Source organism: Octopus bimaculoides, chromosome 2 (assembly GCF_046866305.1).
Source record: "Octopus bimaculoides isolate indiv1 chromosome 2, ASM4686630v1, whole genome shotgun sequence".
Lineage (NCBI taxonomy): Eukaryota > Metazoa > Mollusca > Cephalopoda > Octopoda > Octopodidae > Octopus > Octopus bimaculoides.
In genome coordinates, this window is record NC_142929.1 from 146211498 (window position 1) to 146224457 (window position 12960).

Below are 12960 nucleotides of genomic sequence, written 5' to 3' on the forward strand. Positions count from 1 at the left end.
ATGTAAATTTACTGCAAGACCCAATGAAGGTGATAAAGGCAAAGCAAAGCAGTGCATCAAATGAGGATATGAATGTAGCTGATATAGAATTCACAAGTTTTGAAGAGCAGAGACTACAGTATTAGGAGATGAATAGACAAAGTGTAGATAAAGCTCATTTTTGCCTCCTCAGTTATAAACTGTTAAATATTAAAGCAAGTCATTTATAATTATGTCTTAGTTATAAAGGCATTCCTATAACCTATGGTGGCTTGCTTAATAAGACCAATATAGATATGAAGAAGTTTCTTTCAGTTTAACACTGAAGATGAAACTAACTGATACTTCACTTAAGAAGATGAAACTATATTTGTAAGATATAGAGAGAGTAAGAGAGCTAAATTATATAATCTTGTAACTAAAACGTCTGAATCTCATTAGGTAAAAAATATATATATAAATATTCTTGAGAAACAAAATTTTCTTAGATAAAAAAATATATATAAATATTCTTGAGAAGATTGGCATTGTTTTGATTCTAGCACAAAAATCATAGCTTGATCTATCTGTTGTTTTATAAGGGTTAAAAAAATTAGCAACTGATAAAGGTAAAGATAAGAATTTATGATTTCCTGAGAAAAAAAGTAAATGTTGACACATGTGTTGATGTTTTTATCCCCAGGTTAGCTTTGATCATGCAGATGTATTACCAAAGACATTTTCTGGCTATGACCATCCCATTGTTTTCCAAACTTTGTGTATCCAGAAATGTGTTCTTGCTTTCTTTTTTTAAAGGTAGGGTTTGGTTTGAAAGAGATTTGGCTGCTATTTCTTTCAGATCAAGCAACCATGTAGTAGCTCCCTCATTTGCTTGTGTGATTGAGTTGTTTCCCAGCTGTCTTTGTTCATGTCTTTTTTTGCATGTTTCAACTTGCATTAGTTTAAGCGGAACAATACTAGCAGTTTTAGATGGCCATAGGCAATGCCACTTCCTCCAGACAGAAAGTAAAAACAAAAATATGTTCTCTGATTCAACAGACCTATTGTCAAAGTTTTGACCATCACACCCTTAATTCACACCACTAGCATAGCTAGGGGCAGGGGAGGGGCAGTCCACCCCAGGCGGCACTTTTCATCCTGTTGTAGGTTATTGCTTTAGGGAATATGTGTTTTTGGTGGAGTCCGGGGGGCAGCAAACGAAAGTGTCACCCTGGATGGCACACACTCTAGTTACGCTAGTGATTCAGACACTGAGTATCAAAAACTACACTATCCAATGTATTCTTTTTAAAAGACTGGGTGGTATGATTTGAGGAATATTTTGCTACTATTTCTAGGAGATTGAGTGATGGTATAAAAGCTTCCATGATAGAGAGTGGAGTCAGTGTTAAGTAGTTTTAGATGGGTTAGACTTATGCCATTAATGCTTCTCTTCAACCATTATAAGTCAACACCAGCAAGAAAGACATGAGCAAGGAAGGAATTCCAGAGTGCTGACATTCTGGGAAGAAATGACTGGGTTTAATGATATGGGCAAGGTTTCAGGTGGCAAGGTAGGTGGACACACAAGGAGGAGGATGAGAGGAGAAGAGATGAGTGGGTTGGGAATCTCTGAGTGGGGGTAGCATGAACCAAGCCAACACTGAGGAGCAGAAGCCATTATAGTAGCAACATAAAAGGTAGAGAGAAAGCAAACAGCCTAGGGGGTGCTGAAAAGTTCCTGGCTTTGGGTAAAAGAAAATACAGGAGGATCAGTTAATTATGATTTTATTCCCTCTCAGATTTGCACACTTATTGCAGCAGTCCTCCAGTTTTTCTAAGCCCTGTAAAAGAACTTGGAAGTTGGATTCCCAACCAGGCCTTTCACAATACCCTTATAGCCAGGAATTTTTCAGCAGCCCCTCATAGATGCAATAGTAATATTACTTGCATCTAATAAGAAGAGATGACATTTTAAACACTGTTGTCTTATATACTCTTAAAAACATAAACTGACTATGGTTGGTGAGTCTTTGATCAAAGGTTTACTGGATCACATCTAGTTAGCAGCTAAACAGCATCAACAGCATCTTAGAAATGGCAGAGGGGGCTGTTTCTGCATCCTTTAATATCCACTTTTCTATGCTTGTATGGGTCTAATGATATTTGTTGAGGAAGATTTTCTATAGCCAGATGCCTTTCCAGTCACTAACCTTCACATGTTTCCAAGCAGAGTAATATTTCTCCCTGGCCTGATATTTTTCACAGAAGACTAGAAACAAACAACTTTGCTTGTTTGATAATGATGCTCATTTACAATCATCACAGGATGTCTAGACAAGGACACACACACACATATATATTACACAAGATTTCTTTCAGTTTCCATCAACCAAACCAACACACAAGGCTTTGGCTGACCTAGGCCTATAGCAGAAGATACTTGCTCAAAGTGCCATCCAGTACTGTGTGTAGTTGAGAGGAAAGATTCTCAACCAAACAGCATTTATGAAAAGTATGAATTAGTTGCATGTTCTGTTTGCTTCATATAAATACAATATAAGAAATTAGTTGTTGCCTTGTATATGCACTGGTTTGATCTAAATGATGAATGGATTACTATTTCAAATGGTGAACAATTATATCATTTGTGAATTAGTTAATACTAATTTACCTAATGACATTGCCAACATTAGAAAATAGTGGTTAAAAACTATAAGGTGGTAGGGAAATAACAATAATAATAATAATAATAATAATAATAATAATAATAATAATAATAATAATTAATAATAATAATAATAATAATAATAATAATAATAATAATAATAATAATAATAATAGTAAGAGCACTCAGTGAGCGCAAACTTCCACCAACAACACCAACATCTTCTCAACGATTAACCAGAGATGATTTTTAAAATGAGAATATCTGAAATAAAATCCTTTAATGAATATCATGAGACCTTTCAGTTTTCTCTTAAATTCTGGTCTTCCTTTAGTAACCCTGTTGTTTTAGATTGATGTAAAGAATTATATATATATGTAAGTATACTGTAAAGTGCTAAAATGTATGTATAATCTCCTAATATAATAAGGAACATTGTCGTTTTATATATTTGTATATGTTGCCAGTACCGTTTGACTGGCCCTCATGCCGGTGGCACATAAAAGCACCCACTACACTCTCGGAGTGGTTGGCATTAAGAAGGGCATCCAGCTGTAGAAACTCTGCCAGATTAGATTGCGGACATTAAACGATGATGATGATGATGACATATATATATACATATACTTTATTGAAAAGTAGCAGAAATATCACAAAAACTGTTACTCGAAGTTTCACATTCCTGTTCATCAGACAGTTTTGCTTAAACAAAACTGTCCGATGAACAGGGATGAGACACTCTGAGTAACAGTTTTTATGATATTTCTGCTGCTTTTCAATAAAGTGTATTACTCTACCTTTGGTATTCGAGTACTATTTTTTCCACTTTGTTTCATATTTATATGCTTACTTCGAGAGCTCAGAGTGAGAGGTGAAGGTAGAGGAGATAAATGGCAAAGAGAGCATCATATGGATGAGAAAGGAAGGGGTGGTAGATGAATAAAAAAAGGTAAGAGTGAAATGTGAGTATATGTGTGTGTAAAAGTGAGGTATGTTTGTGTGTGTGTGTGTGTGTGTGTGTGTGTGTGTGTGTGTGTACAATGGAAATGGGATGGTAATGTTAAATACTGAAAATGGTAGTGAGAAGGGGGAGGCAGAAAATGAAGTTAGGGAGGAGGAGGAGGAGGTGGATGAGGATGAGGAGGAGGTGGTGGATGATGAGGAGGAGGAGGAGGAGGAGAGGGGGAAAGGAACACATCATCATTAATCATAGTATAAATATCAAATAAGTAAATAGGGCAGAGATGGGGCTGGCATCTCTGACTTCAACTCCTACCAGGGTTAATTTCATTTCTCCCCACCTTTTCTGAGTATATACATGCATACACACACACACACACACACACGCTCACACACACACATATATATATATATTTATATATGTATTTGTATATATATATATATATATATGTATATATATATATATATATATATATATATATATGTGTGTGTGTGTGTGTGTGTGTGTATGTATATATATATATATAAGTGAGTTCAATTAGAGGTTATAAAAACCGTCTAAGAGATATTTGTATTCAATGAACTACTGGTGTATTACCTATATGTGATCATGAATACTAGTCTTAGTGCTCATAAATGATAGGTAAGGAATGGAATAACCGAAGTTTATCTATGTTTAAGGTAAAATAAGAAAATTGATAATTGATAAACATCAGTTATTATTTAAAAAGACAATACTTCATCTTACAGCTGTTTCTGCTCATGCTATTTTAAACATAATCAGGCTGGATTATCACAATAATAATAATTATTGTTGTAAATAATTATATCAACTTAAATAGTCGAACTTCATCAGAGCAGAAACATCATCATCATCATCATCGTTTAACGTCCGCTTTCCATGCTAGCATGGGTTGGACGGTTTAACTGAAGACTGGCGAACCAGATGGCTGCACCAGGCTCCAATTTTATCTAGGAGATTTTCTACAGCTGGGTGCCCTTCCTAACACCAAACACTCCGAGAGTGTAGTGGGTACTTTTACGTGCCACCGGGATGAAGGCCAGTCAGGCGGTACTGGCAACTGCCACGCTCAAAATGGTATATTTTACATGCCACCTGCACAGGAGCCAGTCCAGCGGCACTGGCAATGATCTCGCTCGAATGTAATTGATGTTACATGCTATCCCTCTGAACAATGGGCTTCTTCCAGTTTCCATCTATCAAATCCATTCACAAGACTTTGGTCAGCCCATAGATATAGCTGAAAACACTTGTCCAAGGCACCAAATAATGGAACTGAACAGGAGACCACATAGTTGGGAAGCAAGCTTCTTAACCACACAGTCATGCTTGTGTCTACATATTTCATTTAAATTTTATTATAATCAATTTGGAGAAATTTAATTAAATAATTAACTTTGTTATTATTAAGCTGGTGTTTGAAATGTAATGAAAAATTCTTCCATAAAAATTATCATTGCAGGTTTCCATTTTAAATCTTTTATTTTTTATCTTGTAATTGTTTCAGTCATTGGACTGCAGCCACAACAGGGCATAGGCTCGAAGGATTTAGACCAGTGTTTCTTAATCATTTTTTTACCCTTTCATTCCTATTTTATTTGGATGGATGTCTCTCTCCTGCTCTCTCTTGCACTCCTGCTATCTCCCACACTCTCTCTCTCTCCTTCTCCTGCTCTTCCCTCAAGTTGGGTAACCATGTATCTCCTTTACAGCAGCACAACTGCTTCTGTCCTCATTTTCTCTCTCTCTTTCTCTCTCTCTCCCTCTCCCTCTCTCTCTGGCCAGGTAACCATATACTTCCCCTACAGCAAGACACCTCTTTCTGTCTCTCTCTGTCTCACTATAACTTTCATCATCTGATACAAAATCCCCTCCTCCAATGCCCCCTCCCCTCTCAAAGAATCCTTGTCTTGCAAGTTACTTGGCAACCATGCCAGTGCTGGTACTACTTAAGAAGCATTCAGGCCACACTGTAAAGTGGTTGGCATTTGGAAGGGCATCCATCTGTAAAAACCATGCCAAACTGACCTTGCCTGTGCTTGTGCCATGTAAAAAGCACTCAGTTTACTCTGTGGAGTAGGGCATCTCTGATGGGTAGGGCATCTGTTGGGTAGGGCATCCAGCCATAAAACCCTGCCAAAACAGACACAAAAGTCTGGTGCAGGCTTCTGCCTGGTCAGCTCCTGTCAAACCATCCAACCCACACCAGCATGGAAGGAGGACGTTAAACAATGATGATGATAATGATGGGCCCTCCTAGCCATTCGATGTTTAAAAAATCATATTATATTTTTATAATTAAATATTATTAGGAATTGTGCAAAAAAAAAAAATGTTAAATATTTTTTGTTTTGAAGAAGTATAAGGAATTTATTGCGCATAAATTTTAACAACAAAATCTTATGTGGACCCTCAAGGGTCCACATTGAGGACCACTGATTTAGATACAAATCAGCCCCAGTACTTATTTTATTTAAAGTCTGGTACTTATTCAATTGGACTCTTCTGCTGAACCACTAACTTATGGAGGCATAAACAAACCAACACCTGTTGTCAAGCAGTGGGATGGACAAACGAAAGATGCACACATACACACATACTCATGGCTTCCATACATTTTCCATCAACTAAATCCACCCACAAGGTATTGGTCAGCTTAAAGCTATTGTAGAAGACACTTGCTTAATGTATCATGCAGTGGAACTGAACCCAAGACCACATGGTTGCAAAACAAGTCTCTTAACCACACAGCCATACCTATGAGTTGTATATTGTCAAACCAGAGACAATCACGAGTGGGTTGGCATCAAGTAGATTTTTAAGTGACAGATTTACTGACCAAATGTCATGAGTTAAAATATTATTCTACTTGTTTAAATCAGTCATATTAGGATGAAGTGAAACATCTTGACTTCAGCAATTCCTGAAAATGTTTTAATTTTGTAGAACCATTCAGAATGACCTTTCATGGAAACTATATTTATAAACATTAAAAAAAATAAAATTAGAAATGAAATTTGTAAATTGCATTGAAGGGCATGGCTACCTGGTTAAGAAAATCTCTTCAAAACCATGTTGTTTCATGTTTAGTACCACTGTGAGGTACCTTGGGCATGTGCCTTCTACTATAGCTTTCCAATGGCTAATACTGCCTCCTCCTCCACCACCACCACCTCTTCCCTTTTCTTTTCCTTCCCCCTCCTCCTCCTTCCCCTCCTCCTCCTTCCCCTCCTCCCCCCTCCTCCTCCCCCTCCTCCTCCTTCCCCTCCTCCTCCTTCCCCTCCTCCTCCTTCCCCTCCTCCTCCTTCCCCTCCTCCTCCTTCCCCTCCTCCCCTCATCATCCTTTCCCCTCCTCCTTCCCCCTCTTTCCCCTCCTCCTCCCCCCTCCTTCCCCTCCCCCTCATTCCCCTCCTCCTCCTTCCCCCCCCCCTCCTCCTCCTCCTCCTCCTCCTCCTCCTCCTCCTCCTCCACCTCTTCCACCCCTTCTCCTGCTCCTCCTCTTCCTCCTCCTCTTCCTCCTCCTCTTCCTCCTCCTCCCCCCCTCCTCTTCCTCCTCCTCTTCCTCCTCCTCTTCCTCTTCCTCTCCTCCTGCTTGTTGTTGTCATCGTTGTTGTTGTTGATTTGCTCCTGGTCAGCTGTGATTGAACAGGCCTACAATCAGAGATATTCCAGCCATGATCATCTCAGCTCTTTAGAAGTATGTAGGAGAACATTATTTAACATGTCCTTAACTTATTTAAAACAGAAGGGTATGATTTGAGAAAGATTAGGTTTGTATTTATTGCAGTTTAAGTATGCAGATAGAGATTCTTCAGAATTCTTTAGAATTCTTTTCTTGGTATTTGTTAGATTATCGTGTTGAGGAACATTCTCCAAGACATGTTTCCTTCATTACAACATGAAATAACTTGATAATTCCAATACCCTACATTATTTTTTTTTTTTTGCTACACAGATATTTAATTTCCAGGGTGTTTGTTCTATTAGAAAAGTAACAGTTAATACACAAACAGTATCAGGCTAGCTACAAGAGGGATCTAGTCTGTTTATTTGAGAGTTATGTGTTAGGAAGTGAGTTAGAGCTTACACAAGAGATTAAATTTCTGCATGAATGATTACTTTTGAAGCAAGATAATATAACTTAAAGTAAATTAATAGTTGATTTACAGTGAGTTCAACTTGTTAACATCAGATGGAGGGAGACTTTAAAAGTGATGAATATCAAAAATATGTTTGTATTGCAAAAGCAAAAGAAAGTTTCTGTTTTCTTTTCAATATGTAAACTATCACAGGAAAATAATGATGTAGAAGTGACAAATTACATACAAATATAAACAAATACTTAAATAAACAATGATAAAAATTTCTAGGTCTGGCATAAAGCCACACATTTTTTGTGAGTGGTGGGATGGTATCAACTCTAGTACCAGATTGGTACTATTTTATCAATCCTGGCAGGATTTTATTTCAGGACATTAATGGACTTGATTCTTCAAGTCCAACTAATATAAGAGCAAATGCGTGAATGTTTAAGAGGGATATCTGTTTCTACACTACATATGTATTTTAAACTACATTCTACCTCCAAAACTAAGTCACACAGAATATACATATATAATATCTGTAGAGAAAATAGTCATGATCTAAGTATAACTTTGGATCCAAATATAGTTAATTTAAGAAAATTCTGAAAACCCCAAATAACACCTGAAAGAAGGGTTACAACAATTTAAGGGGAGGGTTAAGTTGGTTACATCAACACCAGTGTTTAACTGGTACTTCTTTTATCAACCTCAAAAGGATGAAAGGCAAAGTTGATTCTGACAGCATTTGCACCTAGAACATAAAGATGGACAAAATGCCACTAGGTATTGTGCCCAGCATGATAATGGTCCTGCTAGCTTCTGAAGAGATACATAATGAAAATACAAACAGAAAACAAAAAAAAAGCAAAAAAAGTTATAAACATTGAGAATGTAAACCATAAAGATCAACTGAAAAATTTTAAAGATGGAAATTTTGAATATAACAATAACCTAAAGGTAGAAATAGTTAAAGAATTAAAACTGACAGATTTTTCTATGGACCAACAAAAGCCATCTCAATGATAAAAATAATAAAATAGCAATAACAATAAGGAATTAATTTATGACCTCATAAATTTAAAGTTAACAAATGGAAACATTGACATCACCAAGACAAACCAAATAATTCATGCCACGGTCATTCCCTCAGAACTTGCAGTTCATATATAAGACTTTCAAGACATAAGCACAAAACATGGTAAAAAAAAAATAGGGAGGAAGATTGTAAAAGAAGAAAAGATATCTCAATCATTAATCAAATCATTAATAAAAGGACATAAGCAGAGGAGGGGAAAGTAACAGAAATCAAAGGATATATCGAGCTAGAGATCCTCACTAAAGCACAAAGAGTTCATTGTTATGAACCACGAAAAGGATTTACTGAACAAAATAAACAAATGGAATCCAAACCCTAACTATTTTATCCAGAACTACATAAAACAAAATAAAAATCTATGTGGCAATAACAATGAGAGAGCAGAAGAATTTGGTGGAGAAGTATGGACAATGAAAGGATCATTGTAGATGAAAATGTTCAAAATAATGAGTGTAGTCCCAGAACAGTTGTGGGAGACCATATCAAGAAACAGACCATATCAAGAAACAGACCATATCAAGAAACAGACCATATCAAGAAACAGACCATATCAAGAAACAGACCAAATATTAAAAAGAATGAACAACTTGAAGGTGTTGGAGCAGGACTGAAATCCAAACTTGTAATTGAAAAATTTATTAACTTTTAACTCTCCATTTTCTTTCCTTCAATTAACTGAACATGATATATATATATATGTATATATATACATATATATATATATATATATATATATATATATATATATATATATATATATATATACACACACACACACACATATATATACACACACAAACACATACACACACACATATATATAGATATATATTATTTTTTAAACTTGTTTCAGTCTTTTGACTGTGGCCATGCTGAAGTACCACCTTTAGTCGAGCAAATCGACCCCAGGACTTATTCTTTAGAAGCCTAGTACTTATTCTATCGGCCTCTTTTGCCAAACCGCTAAGTTACGGGGACATAAACACACCAGCATCGGTTGTCAAACGATGTTGGGGGGACAAACACAGACACACAAACACACACACACATACATATATATATATATACATATATATGACGGGCTTCTTTCAGTTTCCATCTACCAAATCCACTCACAAGGCTTTGGCCGGCCCGAGGCTATAGTAGAAGACATTTGCCCAAGGTGCCACACAGTGGGAATGAACCCAGGACCATGTGGTTGGTAAGCAAGCTACTTACCACACAGCCACTCCTAATCCTCCTCCTCCTCCTCATCATCATCATCATCATCATCATCATTTAGCATCTATTGTCCATGCTGGCATGGGTTGGATGGTTTGACCAGGATTGGCAAGCTGGAAGGCTGCACCAGACTCCAGTCTGATCTGGTATGGTTTCTGCAGCTGGATGCCCTTCCTAACGCCAACCACTCTGAAAGTGTAATGGGTGCTTTTTACATACCACCGACACAGTTGCCATTTGCATGACACCGGTATTTTCCACGACTGCGATTTTACTCGGCTTGATGGGTCTTCCTCTCAAGCACAGCATAATGCCAAAGGTCTTGGTCATTTGTCATTGCCTCCATGAGACACAACACTTGAAAGGAGCTCAGCCACTTTGCCTCTATGATGCCCAATGCTCAAAAGGTGCATTTTACGTGCCACCAGCATGGGTGCCACTTACGTGACACCAGCATTAGCTACGACTACAATTTGTGTATGCATGCATGCATGCATGCGTACATGCATGCATGCGTACATGCATTCATGTGTGTGTGTTACTGTTAAGGTGGTGAATTCAGAATGCATTTTGTAGTTTTTCTGGTTTTCTTTTGCAGACTCTTTAATTTGCTTAATCTCCAATTCTTGTATGAAAACTCTAAGTTATAATTAGGATGGCTACTCTATTCGTACCAGTAATCTTATCATTGTCATTAATTTTGGTAATCTGACACTTCTGTAGTACTTTTTGCTCATGTTCTTCATTTCAGTGCATCTTGTATCCTGTCAATTTCATCTAGACATAAGAACTTGTAGATCTCTCTGAAGAGGGACTTTTGAGTGCTTTGGAGTAGAAATTGGTTGTAGTAATTTTTTAATTATGTCTGTTTATTTAAGTGTCATTTTTTTTCTATTTTCTGTTTTTTTTAAAATCTGTCTGTGTGTCTTCAAAAATTTGTAGAGCATCTTTACAGTTATTACTATTGCAGATAGAGCCTCTCACCACTAGTGTAGAAATGGTCATGACAAAAGACTAATAGCCAAAGTAAAATAGATTTTCTGCAAAAATATATGTATCCAATAAACACAATAAAATGTGTCAGGATATTCAAAATTTTTTTTTTCTTTTTTTTCAATCCCAGATAATAGTGAAGGGATATTTAAATGTTCTGAGTTCCTCTGTTAGTAAAAAGAACCAAATATGGAAAAAGCAAAAAAAAAAAAAAAATAGAAATTCAAAGTTAATGATAATTGAACGATGACCTCTCATGAGGTCAGAGCAATCTACATGAATACAACAATCCTATATGTCCCTAAGTTCAACACAACAGGAAGAAAAAGAGAAAAAAAAAAGAAAAAAGAAGACAAAAACAAGACTTATAAGAACTGGCTGTTAACAAACTTTCAAACAGTTGCAGTAGAACTGTGTGAATGACCAGGTCACTGATGTACAATGAATGTTTTGACACTTCATGAAATAAATAAATAAAAAGACAATTTAACAGTTTTGTTATTACAAAGATAGAATGACTCTTTCACAATGTAGACATTTCATTCTGAAAACAATAGAGACCAAATCACTTGACAAGTACAGATAAGAAAAAAAAATTCTATGAAAATCTAACTACTTCAGTGTCTTTGAATTTGTCTGTCCCACCACTTGAAAACCAGTGTCGGTTTGTTTATGCCCCCATAACTTAGTAGCTCAGAAAGAGAGATGAATAGAATATAAGTTCTAGACTTTAAGTAAAACTAAGTATTGGGGTTGATTTGTTCTGCAAATATTGCCAAGATGGTGCCCCAGCATGGCTGTAATCTAATGACTAAAACAAGTAGAAGGTAAAAGTAAAAAAAGACATGACAATTTAAATGTTTAAGGACCAGGGATCTAGTGTTTTTCATTCGCAAAATGAGCCCCCTTTAATTTTGCTCAGATTGCTTTCAATTTTGGTGTATTGATGCAACTCTGAATTTTCATTACAATCAACAAATTACTTTATCTTGTAAATTAAAGAATCTATTGTTATTTGGAATTAAAGTTGGGAAATTTGGGTAATTTTAGCCAATCAACAGACAGTGACTCATTAACAGCTTGCTACCATGACAACTGCATGTTGTGTTGAGTTTCACTCACATGTGTTGATTCTTCACACCATGAGATATACTTCACTCGTGTGTTTTGTCTTAATAAAAATTCATATTTATCAATTTGAAATTTATTATAGATATTTTTCCTCAATTGTCTTAATATTTTTCATTTTTAGGTGTGTGGTAAGTAGCTTGCTTACCAACCACATGGTTCTGGGTTTAGTCCCACTGCGTGGCACCTTGGGCAAGTGTCTTCTACTATAGCCTCGGGCCGACCAAAGCCTTGTGAGTGGATTTGGTAGACGGAAACTGAAAGAAGCCCGTCGTATATATGTATATATATATATATATATATATATATATATATATATATATATATATATATATATATATATATATATATATGTATATATATATATATATATATGTATGTGTGTGTATATGTTTGTGTGTCTGTGTTTGTCCCCCACCATCGCTTGACAACCGATGCTGGTGTGCTTACGTCCCCGTAACTTAGCGGTTTGGCAAAAGAGACCGATAGAATAAGTACTAGGCTTACAAAGAATAAGTCCTGGGGTCGATTTGCTCGACTAAAGGTGGTGCTCCAGCATGGCCGCAGTCAAATGACTGAAACAAGTAAAAGAGTAAAAGGGTATAGCAAAAGTTGTTTGCGATGTTTATACAGTTTCTCGGCATTATGAAGGTGAATGGAATATGTGCACTTAGTACAGATAATTTGATATTATTTTTGAATTCTGCATGCAAAAACATACAAAATACAGGTATTCTTTTTCTTGGGATAAATTCTTTGTTGACCAGTGTTATTCTTATCATAGTTTACAAATCCAAGCATGAAAATGTTACTCAATTTTGAAGTTTTG